At 43.1% G+C, this 14,085-nt stretch overlaps 1 long non-coding RNA gene across 1 annotated transcript in view; it reads left to right on the top strand.

Annotated features, from left to right (window-relative positions):
* The window catches only part of LOC142490936 (uncharacterized), a 65,540-nt gene extending 55,601 nt beyond the window's left edge, over positions 1-9,939 (top strand). The window contains exon 4 of the long non-coding RNA XR_012800164.1: positions 9,630-9,939. This is a non-coding gene — a long non-coding RNA (uncharacterized LOC142490936). The remainder of the gene's footprint in view (positions 1-9,629) is intronic.
* The last annotated feature ends 4,146 nt before the right edge of the window (positions 9,940-14,085 follow it).

Raw genomic sequence — 14,085 nt, 5'->3', positions numbered from 1 at the left:
GAATATCCACAGTGCTATTCATATGCTTCTTTAAGCAAGTGTGTCTTAAGGTGGGTCTTAAAGGTGGATAGAGAGGGTGCTAGTCGGGTACTGAGGGGAAGGGCATTCCAGAGGTGTGGGGCAGTCAGTAAAAAAGGTTTAAGGCGGGAGAGGGCTTTAGATACAAACGGGGTAGAAAGAAGACATCCTTGAGAAGAACGCAAGAGTCGGGATGGTGCATAGCGAGAAATTAGGGATGAGATGTAAGGAGGGGCAGAAGAGTGTAAAGCTTTAAAAGTGAGGAGAAGAATAGAGTGTGAGATGCGGGATTTGATCGGAAGCCAGGAGAGGGATTTCATGAGGGGAGATGCTGAGACAGATCTAGGAAAGAGTAGAGTGATTCTGGCAGCAGCATTTAGGATAGATTGTAGGGGAGACAGGTGAGAGGCAGGAAGGCCGGACAGCAGGAGGTTACAGTAATCAAGACGGGAGAGAATGAGGGCCTTAGTCAGAGTTTTAGCAGTCGAACAACAGAGGAAAGGGCGTATCTTAGTTATATTGCGGAGGAAAAAGCGACAAGTTTTAGAAATGTTTTGAATGTGAGGGGCGAATGTGAGAGAGGAGTTGAATGTGACCCCTAGGCAGCGTGCTTGGGCTACTGGGTGAATGATTGTAGTTCCAACAGTAATGTGGAAGGAGGTAGTAGGGCCAGGTTTGGGAGGAAGTATGAGGAGCTCTGTTTTGGCCATGTTGAGTTTAAGGCGTCGGAGGGCCATCCAGGATGATATAGCAGAGAGACATTCAGAAACTTTGGTTTGTACAGCAGGTGTAAGGTCAGGTGTTGAAAAGTATATTTGTGTGTCGTCGGCATAGAGGTGATAATTAAACCCAAAAGATGTTATTAGGTCACCTAGAGAGAGTGTGTACATAGAAAAGAGAAGAGGTCCAAGGACAGAGCCCTGGGGTACCCCCACAAAGAGATCAATAGAGGAGGAGGAGGTGTTAGCAGAAGAGACACTAAAAGTACGATGGGAGAGGTAGGATGAGATCCAGGATAGAGCTTTGTTCCGAATACCTAGAGTATGGAGAATGTGGAGGAGAAGAGGGTGGTCCACGGTGTCAAATGCTGCAGAGAGGTCGAGTAATATGAGCAGAGTGTAATGACCTCTGTCTTTGGCAGCATGGAGGTCGTCAGTTATTTTAGTGAGGGCTGTTTCCGTGGAGTGAGCAGTGCGGAAGCCAGATTGTAGATGGTCTAGGAGAGAATAGGTGTTGAGAAAATGGAGCAAGCGAGAGAATACAAGACGTTCAAGTAGTTTAGAGGCAAAAGGCAGGAGGGAGACAGGTCGATAGTTAGAAAGACAGGTAGGGTCAAGCTTGCTGTTTTTGAGTAATGGTATGACTGTTGCATGTTTGAAGGAGGATGGAAAGGTTCCAGAGCAGAGGGAGGAGTTAAAAATGTGTGTAAGCGTAGGGATTATAGTAGGAGCTAGAGGTTTTAGGAGATGGGAGGGAATGGGGTCAAGAGGGCAAGTGGTAGAGGGAGAAGAGGAGATCAACAGCGACACATCCTCCTCTGAGACAGTGGAAAAAGACTCAAGGAAGGCAGGAGGAGAGTTAGGAAGAGGTGTAGGATGGGGGGAAGAAACAGAGGGGATGTTCTGCCGTATGGATTCCACCTTTTCCTTAAAATAGTCAGCAAAGTCCTGAGCGGAGATGGAGGAAGGAGAGGCAGCTGAGGGTGGTTTGAGTAGAGTATCAAAGACAGAGAACAGTCGGCGTGGGTTAGACTTGTGCATGTTGATTAGTGCAGAAAAGTAGGCTTGCTTAGCTTGCTAGAGGGCAGAGTTGAAACAGGATAGCATAAATTTGTAGTGAAGGAAGTCTGCGAGAGTGTGAGACTTCCTCCAGAGGCGTTCAGAGGAACGAGTGGAGGAACGCAGCATGCGCGTGTGGGAATTTAGCCAGGGTCTAGGGTTAGAAGGGCGAGGGCGGCAGAGAGAAGGCGGGGCATGTAGATCAAGAGACGAGGACAAGACAGAGTTGTACTTTCTGACCAGGTTGTCAGGGTCTGTAGCAGAGCTGAGAGAGGAGAGGGAGGAGTGTAAAGTGGACTCAAAGTCAGGTAAGTGAATAGAGCGCAGGTTTCTGCAGAACCGGGGGGTAGATGGAGGTGGAGAAGGGGAGAAGCGAGATAAAGAGAATGAGATGAGATGATGGTCAGAGAGAGGAAAAGGGGAAATGGAGAAATCAGAGAGAGAGAAGTTTTTAGTGAAAACCAGGTCTAAGTAGTGGCCATCCTTGTGGGTGCTGGCTGCAGTCCACTGTTGAAGGCCAAAAGAAGAGGTAAGAGAAAGAAAGTGGGAAGCCCAAGAGAGAGAGGGGTCATCAATGTGGCAATTGAAGTCCCCAAGGAGAAGAACAGGGGAGTCTGAGGAGAGAAAGAAAGAGAGCCAGGATTCAAAGTGAGAGAGAAAGGCAGAAGGGGGATGAGTAGAGGTAGGTGGGCGATAGATGACCGCCACATGAACAGGGAGAGGAGAGAAGATCTGGACAGTGTGAGCCTCAAAGGAGGGAAAAGCAAGAGAGGGGGGAATAGGAAGGGTTCGGTAACGGCAGACAGAGGAGAGCATGAGCACCACGCCTCCACCCCTGCCATCAGGGCGCGGAGTGTGGGAGAAGGAAAGGCCACCATAGGAGAGGGCAGCTTCCAGAGCAGAGTCAGACTGAGTGAGCCAGGTCTCAGTTATAGCAAAGAGAAGCAGGGAGTGAGAGAGAAAGAAGTCATGCACAGAGAGGAACTTGTTAGAAAGAGAGCGTGCGTTCCAAAGGGCACAGGAGAAAGGGAGAGCGGAGGGAGGGTGGCAGGGGATGGGTATGAGGTTGGAGGGGTTGACACCAGAAGGAGTAGAAGTTGCATGTGGGAGGCGAGGACGAGAGCAAGTTGAAATAAGACAGGGACCAGGATTGGGAGAGATATCCCCAGAAGCATGGAGGAGAAGCATGGAAAGAAAGAGCATCACTAAATATTACATCATTTTTGTAATACATAATACTAAAAACTGATGTCAGTGTGTAATACATAACAAATGATGTACAGTAAGTGTATAATAAATAAAAAATAGACAGCACTCAAAAGCGTATTAATGAATATGTGCAGGGTGCCTACAGAACACACGGGGCTGTCCACACAGCAGCTACATGTGGAGGCAGCAGGAGCTAGAGGAAGAGACGTGAGATTAGAGACTTTTGACTTGTTGGTTTGGACACTGAGCTTTCATGCATTCTCCTCCGGCTGTTTACAGGACTCTGACATTTTGAGCTTAAACTCTGTATAGTGATTGCTGGGTGCTGCTTTGGTGGTTGGGGAGACTAGGGACCAGGGAAGTACCTTGTGGTCCTTTAGACCCGAGGGAACGGGCCTGAGGAAGGGGTTATTCCCCGAAACGTTGCCCCCCTGATTACCCTCCCCCCATTGGTTTTATTTTCCCCCCACTGTCTTTGTTTATTGTTCACTCCCTATGCCAGTGTTCCCTGTCCCCTACCACCCTCACTGTAGGGTTTTTGTCTACCTACTAACGCCATATCACTCCAGGTTTAACTTTATTATCTTGTGCATACATTAAATTATTTACTTTGGCATTTACTGTGTTGAATCTATTATTCTCTAGTCAGTGAGTGTTGGAACCTTAGTTTGTATTCACACTGATTTAAGTGCGTGAACTAAAAAACATTATGGGGTGAAATGTGATGTTTTCTATTTTCTCACCTGACATGTAAATGTGTGAGAAAGTTCAACTGTAAGAATCTGAGCTTATCTCAGGCCGCTCTGGCCTGTTTACACTTTCATTTGCAGCTGATTGGACTAGGAAGATCAAAAAAAATCTTCTAGGAGCGAAAAACATTCCATTCTCTGGTTCTCACGTTTACTCACACAGACATTTCTTCACATAGAAAAAATGGCACACAAGACTTACAAACACAAGACAAAATGGCGGACAAAATTAGTCAAACAAAATGGCTGCTTAGATCCTAGTGCTGTTCACGTCAGACCCGTCTTAATGTTCTTTTTTCTCAACTTTGTCATAGTATTTCTATCCTGATAAAGGCCTGAATATTTACTACCTACAGTATCATCACGGTATGGACTTTGTGGTTACCTAAATAGCAGTGCACTGCAGGGTTTTTCTTTGACAATATTGTGTTTCCACTTTTCTAGGAGACAATCTGTAATCTCTTTACTAAGCTCAGAATACAAATGTACATATTTTTTGAGATGTTATAACAAGAACGTTGAACTATATGTTTATGCTGATGTGTTTAGTATTGTGATTAATAGGAGTATAAGATCTGTATTGGTCGTGTCTCGGGTTGCTGGGCAGAGTGCCATTTCCCTAACAACCAAATCTGGGCTGGCTGCCCACTACCAATGAGTTGCAAAAAAGTACAACTCCATATACAGCCCTTTAGCAGTTAATACACTCTTTTACTTTATTATAATTGTCTGCAATTACTGATGCACTATCCCTGAAAAGGTACTCAGAATCTCAGGGATATTAGTAACAAGCCTGGTAGTTATTGCGGTAAAAAAAACCTGTCAGATCAACATTTCTGTCTTCTTACTGGCCATTTTTAAAGATGATCTTGAAAAAGGTTAATTTTGTAATAAACTATTTTTCACTTCAAGGCAAAGACCCAGGAGTGTCGGCTTTTTCTCATATTTTTTGTGAAGATTGGTTGCGGCAGCACTCGGGCGATTGTTTTTGGATGTGGGAGTTCCCTCTCTTGTAAGCTATACTTGTATAACGTTTTTAATACTTTTTAAAGTTAAGACTGAAAAAAGAAATGGAAAGAATGCTAACCACCATTCTGAAGACTCTGATCTATAAAATTGGTTAATGAATGCATAGTAATGCTGAGCATTAGCGTTGAACTCAGCTACTAAGGAGATAGCTAGGGAAACCTTTAGGAACTGATTGCGTAAGCTTCTTTTAGATTAACATGGAACTCAATAGAGTGTTAATTAAATATTAGACGTGATTGGAATATTGACTGGGAGGGGATCCATTGTTTTTCTACTTTTAGATATAAAGTATCTTTGCTGGGGTTCAGCACCTTTTTCCTATTACATGATCACAGGGCATAGCTGGTCAATAAAGTAGAAATGGGAATGTTGGATTCTGAATTGATTAACTGCTCTGGATGTATTTATTCTACACAGCAAAGAAGATAAGTGAGGATATGAAAATGTTATTGAGAACTAAAAAGAGGATTTTCAAAGAAAGACCAGCTGGAAAGATCTGTAATACCACATAAAAAAGGCCATAAAAACAAGTGTGTAAAAAAATAGCATTAAAAAAAATAAGATTGGAGGAGTTGATAGCTTTCGTTTTCCCATGGGTTGTCATACCAATACTGTCTTAGAATGTTGGAATAGGTTTTAGGTCTGCATCATGCCTAAACCTTTTCTCAGGGGAGTTAGACTGGGAAAATATTCTATGAGCTCAAATGTGAACACTTTTAATGCAATAATAGGGTGACCATATTTGTCCCGGCATAAAAACAGTAAAAATGTCACGATGCACATGCATGTTGGCACTTGCGGATTGCGCATGCGCGATTGGAGCTTGCCAATCACGCATGTGCATGAGCGACTGGCAAATGCCGTTCTCGCATGCGTGGTCCGCAAGTGCCGATCGTGCATGTGCAGGACCAGCCAGCAAGTGTCGATCGCGCATGCGCAGTCATCAAGTGTCAATCGCGCATGTGTAGCCAACAGGATGAAAAAAACGGAACAGCAACCCAAAATTCAGGCCAGCGTCCTGGGCCTGACCAAAACGGGACTGTCCCGGCTAAACTGGGACATCTGGTCACCTTAAATATGGATCCTCTGCAATACTTTGTTTACACCTCTGGCAGCAACAGGGTTGTTAGTGACACTGCCATTTATAACTACCAGTCGTTTCATTCCACTGCAGAAAGTAATTACCACAGGGATGCATATAGAGGCACTGATGCACACACAAGACAAACACATTCAGAAATATCAAGCTCCAGAATCTGAAATCAGTGAGATTTTTGGTTTATGGACCAAATTTTTTTTTTACTTTAATGGAAAAGTGCTGGCTTTTAAATGAAAGTTGAAATCTATAGAAGATGTCAAAATCAGTGAGTTGACATTTCTGCACATTAACACTAATACACACGCACAAAACATACATATAGACAAGCCACAGACATATGCAGCTGTAACCAGACTTGCTGTCCCCAAATTAAAAAATGACAGGTGAAATGCTGTGAATCTGGATGAAGGTAAGATTCCGTATAGTGGCACAAAAGTTCTGCAACTTCTTCCTTTGCAAAGTTCTGCTATGACTTGTGATTTGAGCTATGGTGACATCAATGTATCTGCATTTCCACATTTCAGTTATTCCCTTGATATCATTTTTAAATAATGAATTATGTTAAACTATTACTTTAATTGTGATCACAATTTAATGGAGGTCATATTTAATTATTTATTACCACACCTATTCCTTTGTTTTCAAACATCAATATGCAAGCTTTGAAACAGGCCATTGTACATTGTAAAATCCTTCAGTGATGAAGAGAAGGGGTTAAAACCTAATTGGTCTTTTATGTCTTTCATGTAATATAATTAACAGACACCCAGCATATGGCTATAAATTTTGCACACTGTCTTAGAGTATTATATAGAGGGCTTTCACATTACCCATTACCCTTCTGAAATTAAAATTCCACACAATCCTGGTGAATAATAACAGGCGTATAGCTGCTAATTTGAACATTATGCTTTTTTTTATTACACATAAGGGTTTCTGCAAGGCAGGTATTATGATTACATAATGCTTTTCGTGCACCATTAAGAAGACTGGATAGCCACTAAGGGAGTGAGTCCATTTTTATTGTGCTGAGGATGGCAATATTCCGCTTGCTGCAAAAGTTTTTTTCCTATTAGCTTTCCATTATATTTATAGACTTAAATATGATAGTGGTTTTATAAAATGCTTGTGTAGCCATGTATCCTCTTAGCTACTAATCTGCCCTGCCTAACACATAAACCCTAGTACCAGTGCAGGTGGTGTTAGGGTTAATCCAGGTTTTACCCTGCAGTAAGCAGATCTGTTGAGTGAAAGGGGAGGCGGGCTTGGGGTCTGGGTTCTGCCCAATCAGGAGATCCCCCTGAGTACATAAGGGGCTGCACAGCCTAAATTTAGTGGTTATCTCAGGGAGAGCTTACAGGGTATCTGTGTGTTTATTAACTTTGTCCAGCTGGTCTCAGCTGTTTTGGAGGTTAGTGCCCCCCCTCCCCAGGTTTTAAGCTCGCCCCTCCCCACTTTCCATATTTACAGGTCTTTTCATGCAGCTGTTTGTGACAGATCCAATGCAGATCATTCTTCCTGTAATTATACAGGTAAATAAGAATTTTAATCAGTTAGTGTTAGGACCTGCGATATTATGGTCATGCCTTGAAGTAGCTTGCAGGCTTATAATGCTGTCAATATTCCAAACTGACAAACAGGGTTCATTTGATAATAAGTAGTTTATTGCAATGTGTGATCATACTCATTCAAAAGTCTATCAGACTCTCTCCCAGGGAATGTCCAAACAGGCTCTTTTATACTTTTTCGGTTCTTTTGTCTAAAATGTGTTACTAGATAGATTATACTAACCACTCCTTAATTCTTAAACCAATCATCTTATAGCTCATTAAACCTGGTTAGAACTGGCCTAAATTTTCTCTGAATAGGTACCTGGTATAATCTCTCACTAGAAATATGGGCGTTACTTTAGTCACAGTCGTAAATCTACTTAGAAGCGAAAACCTCTCATCCACCAGACACACATATTCCTTCACACAAAATGGATACTAAAAATATAACTGATTTTACAAAAAAGAAACTGATCATCGCTTTCAATCCTTCTCCAGAGACCCCCCCCCCCCAGTCCATTTCAGTAATATATCAACAGTAACTGTAGCAGCACAGACACTGAAAGTAAGAAAGACTTCTGGGTCAGACCATTGGCGCGCACTCCTCCCTGGCCGTCCTGCTCTGCCTTTATGCAACTCCTAACTCCTGCTGTGTTTTGGTGGTGCTTCTCAGCTATACCCCTTTGTACTACTGATTTCTATCACAGTGGATTCTGCACACCGAAGGACCTTCAAATGGACTATATGGATGGACAATGGGCACTCTGGAATATGTGTTAGTTAACCCTTTTGATATCATCTTGAGCTATGTGTTATATTCTTCACATATTACTATATGGGGGATGTTTATTGTGCCATTTTTTTCATTTGTGGTGATCCTCTTAAGGCATCATTAGGCACTATTCGTCCCACAAAACAGTTACTCTATATACACAACATATATATTTTTTGGAAATCAGGTCCTGAACTTTATGATATTTATTGATACATTTGAGAGAGAGTGGGTTGTGTGTGAGCACCGGATCCTTTTGGACATTGTTCTTGTTGTTTTAACCCTCCCAGTAGGCCTAACCACCCACCATGGGGCAACTACCCCCTTCACCCACCCTCACTACACCCAATAAACCAGTTTCTATGGTTTAATCCCCTCATTACATTAGCAACTCACCGCTAAGGTGCTGCTTTTATTTTATTTTAATAACATAGAATTGAAGCAGGGGGTCTCCTGAGCGGAACTGTATTCATTTCAGCCCTGGGGAACCCCTGGTTCCTGAGATATACCCTGGTATAGGGGTGCCGGTAAACATTTAATTCTCCCGCGTCACATGACCGGGACATTTAAATATGCAGGAGATACCGGCACCACATAACGGGGCCTGTTACTTGAGGAATAACACCGTGGGAGTCCCATTCAGATGCAGGGACCCCTGCTGGTTTAATCCTTATGGGTAATCTTCACCTGCTATGCACTTTGCTCTGAACACTATGTTTCGTCCGCGGTTCACCAGCACATGTGCTGGGGCAGGTTGGAGATAAAGCTGGCTGCATCTGTAAGTTGTTAGACGAAACACCTCTTTTGCATATCATTAATCCTAACATCCATTATAGTAAAGCAAGGGCGTGTTAAGGCACTAAACGCAGCGTTACTGAGCTTTGAACATGCCCGTTAGCACTTAAGAAAATATTAACTTCTCGTTAAGTCGCTAACAGAGTTTGCTGGAACTACCCCATAGTATATCACATTTTTCTAATCAACTTTAACATGGATTCCTTTTAGCCCATTCCTTCTGATTTATGCAGCTTTAAGAGCAAGGCCATCATTAAAGAAGTGCATGGCACGTCAAAAGGGGTTAGTGCCCAATCTCTATCTTTATCTCTCTTCATTATGAGTCTCTAACCAAAGAATGTCATTTTGGATTTGAAGTAGGTTTATCTACATAAAAGGCTATGTGCTTACTGCTAAGCTAACCCTCCCATTAATTATATTATATGTTTTTTGCGGTTTCTATTATTTTAAAGTATTTGGTGCAGCAGTTGCCTTGTCTTGCTGTCTGCATTGAAATTACCATCTTATCCTGTATTACCTTTTCATGCCAATATTAGTAATATTTACCTCCATATTTAATTCATAAAATCAACTTTTTTTTGTACAAACTACAGTAGGAAATGTTTTAATCTTTCCCTTTTCTCTTTACAGCCAGAAAATCCCTGCTCGTCTTTCTTTTGGGTGAAGCCAATGGCTCAGCACTAAAATTCATGCCACGTTGAACAGGAAAATGAACACACAGATGCTGGATGATTTGTTTACTAATTAAAATGCATGCTGACGAACAAGCATGCACACCACAATATGGGACTGATTTATTAATAGTTTCACCTGTAAAATCTGTTTATTTAGACAAACGCACATGTAGCAGCCGTTAATTCCCTGTACGAGTGTTGCAGTGGAACACCCCAATGCGCCATCGGGAGCAGCCGCCATTGTAAAGTCATTAGCCAAGCGAGAAAAAGGGACAAGGCTAACACACCATTGCACCTACTGGTGCATGCAATAACACCTGCAATATCTGTATATAAATATATATAAACATAGTCCTTTCCAAGTTACATTTGCTGTGTCTCAGGAGTTGAAGTATACAGACTTTTATCAGTCCAGTGAGAATTGGTTGTTGCTGGAAGCTGCTGTCAGCAGAGGTTAACCCCATCATGCTGGGTACAAAGCACATTTTAACCTTCTACTCACGTAGAAGGAATCTCTGACTATGTCACACATCCCTCTCCCCCACATAACATTTACCTGTGAAACGGCCTTTGCTGAGAGGCTGTGCACTCTCGATAAGGCAGCTACATTACCATGCAGGAAAAAGAAAAAAGACTGGGAGCACTGCTAAGGAATGAAAGAGAACTGGAGGCAAAAATGGAAAACCTCTGTGGGTTCCCTTTGGGGGATCTCAGGATCGCTGTGAGTCAGTTTGTCCCATATCTAGGTGATTGCCATATTGGCTTTTCATATTGCAGTTGCATGTTCTCTATGGTTAACAGTAGAATAAATCAAAAAACTGTATGGTGATCTATTTATGCCATCATTAGCTAATCATAAGCACAATTCCTTCACATAGATAAGTCTCTTATGGTGTAAAACCCTGGAGTATCATCTATATAAGCAATTCCAAATAACACCAACCATCCACTATATAAATCGACTAGCTGGTCAGGATTCCACCTTCACTGCTGTAAGAATCCTCACTTCACAGTGTCCAAGCATACATGTATCGATGTGGATGAAAAATGCAGTTGCTGTATGACATAAAGAATAATGAACTCACATGAAAGGGTGATGATGTTCCTCCATTAGGGTGAGCTTCCGATTTCCACAGCTGGCACGTATATGAGTCACAGGAAACTTGAAGCACTGCTTACATCCGTATTGAGAAAACAAATGGCAAGGAGAGTGTGCATCCCATATAAAAATGATTTAATGGATCATTCGGCAAACAGCTACATAACAGAGCCCAGTGGCCCCCACCAACGCGTTTCGAGCGGTCGCTCTTTCTCAAGGTGCAAATTCAAGAGAGAACTTCTCCCAGACCCACTTCTGAAGCATCCTTTTACACATTTTATTTTATAAAGTCAGGGGGCACTAAGATAGAGTGATTACACAGTGCTGTGTAAGTCTGCAAACGCTTCTTCAGGATTCTCTTTCTACTTTACTATATCTGGTGTTCCAGATTATCAGAACCATGAGTGGCGTAGCTATCATTACAAAATGCGGAATAAAATACCTGTAGTAACTAACCAACTATTCTTAAGAATGTCCTGACTTGCTTCTTCCTAAGCGAACATGGCCAGTTTTTAATGGCCTCTACTTTATTGATTTGGGGATTACCATCCCCCTCCCCACAATATAATCGAGGCATTTCTCTTCTGCCAAACCTAGCAAACATTTGGAAGCATTGGCTGAAACCTTTTCTAAATGCTTCCAGTACTGCCTCTACCTTTTGTATGTATGTATGTAAAGTTGTGTGAAAAAGAAAGTACACCCTCTTTGAATTCTATGGTTTTACATATCAAGACATAATAACAATCACATGTTCCTTAGCAGGTCTTAAAATTAGGTAAATACAAACTCAGATGAACAACAACACGTGACATATTACACCGTGTCATGATTTATTTAACAAAAATAAAGCCAAAATGGAGAAGGTAAATGGACCTACCTGTGAATTTTGGATGGAAATCATCAATAGGAGTAGCGCCTGTAGCTAAGGTATTCCCTAAATATGCCCCTTCTTTTTCTCTTCCCTTCAAAGAAGACTTTGGGCCTCATGCAGTAAGCATTCATAAGCCACTTATCGCCCAAAATGCCTACTCCGATTCAGTAAGCGTTGATAAGTGGGCGATAAATGCCTGAATCGCCAAAAAAAACCAGAGACAGCGAGACAGAGAGACCGAGAGAGAGAGACCCCGTTCGAAAGGGCCACAACAAAGTCTAGTTTGTTTCCCTCACGGGAATAGGATTTTATTTTATTATTTTGTTCTCTTAAAGGGACAAGATCTGGGTACTACCAGGTACCAATGAGTGGAAAATGTGACAATAGGGTTTACTGGCATCACAAAATTGAAATGAAGCCCAGCTAGCTACCCCTAAATCTATGTAACCTGTCCACCTTTGAAAGGCTTATTTTGGAAAAATGTACTTTAAATATCTGGGGAAGAACAGGGAATGTGTAAATGTATTTCCATGTCTGTAAGAATGTATTTCAAAGTCTGTATTTGTTATGTGTCAGCACTGCGATGTGATTTGGGAGTCAGCCCTGTAAAGTGTTAATCGGATTATGTGTTCATTTGTATGGAGTGGACTCTGATTTAATCAGGGATGGGTTCTTAGCTTAATCTGTGCTCTGATTGTCCAGCAGCCCCCTCCCATGCCAGGGATAGCCACAGAGAGCTATATAAGGGGTGCTGCTGATCAGAAAATCAGAGCTACTTTCAGAGAGACACTCTGGAAGGAGTGTGGAGTTCTACCTTCAGAGAGCATCTGAGAGCAAGAGAGGCTAACAGACTGAGAGACACTCTCGTCAGGAGTGTGGAGATCTACCCTCAGAGGACTATCTGAGAGACAGAGACATTCTTTGAAGGAGATTGCTCTTTTACAGTGACCAGCTGGAGAGATATCTCAGAGGGCTGCTGTGTGATCAGCCCTCTGAGATCCTGAATAAGAAGCGGACAGGACAAGCCTTCTTGAAGCAAGCCCCTGCACCTAGCGAGGTTAGATTCTACTCCCCAGGCCCCCAGTTGGTATTGTATCATGTTTTGTACATCTTTGTTTGTCTGCTGGCGTGCCAGAATAAACCCCATTTTATTCAATAACTTTGTCCTGTCTCGTGCTAGTGATCCAGGTGGTTTCGGTGTAAAAGTACTGGTCTCCCGTGACAGAGAAGACGGCCTTCATATGTCCTCTTGCTTCTACCAATTTACTCGCATGCCCCAAGGCATCTGAGGGGCCCCCACAATTATTCAGCTCCTAATGGGGAAAACCATCGGTGACATGATCCCCCGGGAATGCTTGGCATACCTGGACGATATTATCGTCTTTGGTAAGATCATGGAGGAGCATGAAGAATGGTTGCTTAAAGTGCTGGACCATCTGGATTGGAAAGATCTAAACTGTCCCTTGACAAGTGCCGGTTCTGCCACACCTCAGTGATCTACGTGAGACACATTGTGTCCGCCGATGGAATGACCACTGATCCTGCCAAAGTGGAAGCTGTGGTGACTTGCCATGACCTGAGAATGTAATGGAGCTACGCTCTTTCCTCGGCTTCTGGGGCTACTCTCGCAGCCTTATGGAGGGGTATTCAAGTAAGGCAAAATATACCCTGAGGACACAGGGCAAAAGGCTACCTCTGCTACACAACCATTCAATGACAAATGGACGACCGACTGTGAGAAGGCTTTCATTTGATTAAAGAAAGTTTAATGGAGGGACCCGTTCTCGCATATGCTAACCCTGAACAGCCCTACATCCTTCATGTGGATGCGAGCTTCAATGGCTTAGGGGCAGTTCTACACCAGATATACCCTGAGGGACTCGGACCAGTGGCCTATGTCCGCTGCAGTCTGAACCCCAGGGAGCAGAATTACCCCATCCCCAAGTTGGAATTCCTCCTCCTCAAGTGGGCTATCGTGGACAAGCTCCATGACTACCTGTACCGCGTAGCCTTTGAGTTACGAATGGACAACAATCCGTTAACGTACATATTAACATCCGCCAAGCTGGATGCCACCTTTCACAGATGACTGGCGGCTCTATCGAACTACAAGTTCACTTTGAAGTACAAACCAGGGCCTCTGAACATTGGAGCTGATGCCTTGTCCCGAAGACAAGGATTGAGTACCACCCCGAACGATGACCTATGGGAGGAGATCCTTGGACCAGGGATGAGGGCTATATGCAACATGGCAGCCATCATACAAGATAAAGTGGCCTTCTCAGAACATAGGGTCGCGGATTCCTTGTGATGCCAATCCAAGGCCATCCCCGCTGCATACTGTACTCCAGAAGGAATAAACATCACTCCAGACAAGATCGGCGTCTGGAGGGACTTGGTACAATATCAAATAAGGGACCCAGTGGCTGGAGCCATCCGCGA

The sequence above is a fragment of the Ascaphus truei genome, chromosome 3 (genome assembly GCF_040206685.1).
Source record: "Ascaphus truei isolate aAscTru1 chromosome 3, aAscTru1.hap1, whole genome shotgun sequence".
Lineage (NCBI taxonomy): Eukaryota > Metazoa > Chordata > Amphibia > Anura > Ascaphidae > Ascaphus > Ascaphus truei.
The sequence above is the reverse complement of the archived record's forward strand: the minus strand, read 5'-3'. Positions and strand labels throughout refer to the sequence as shown.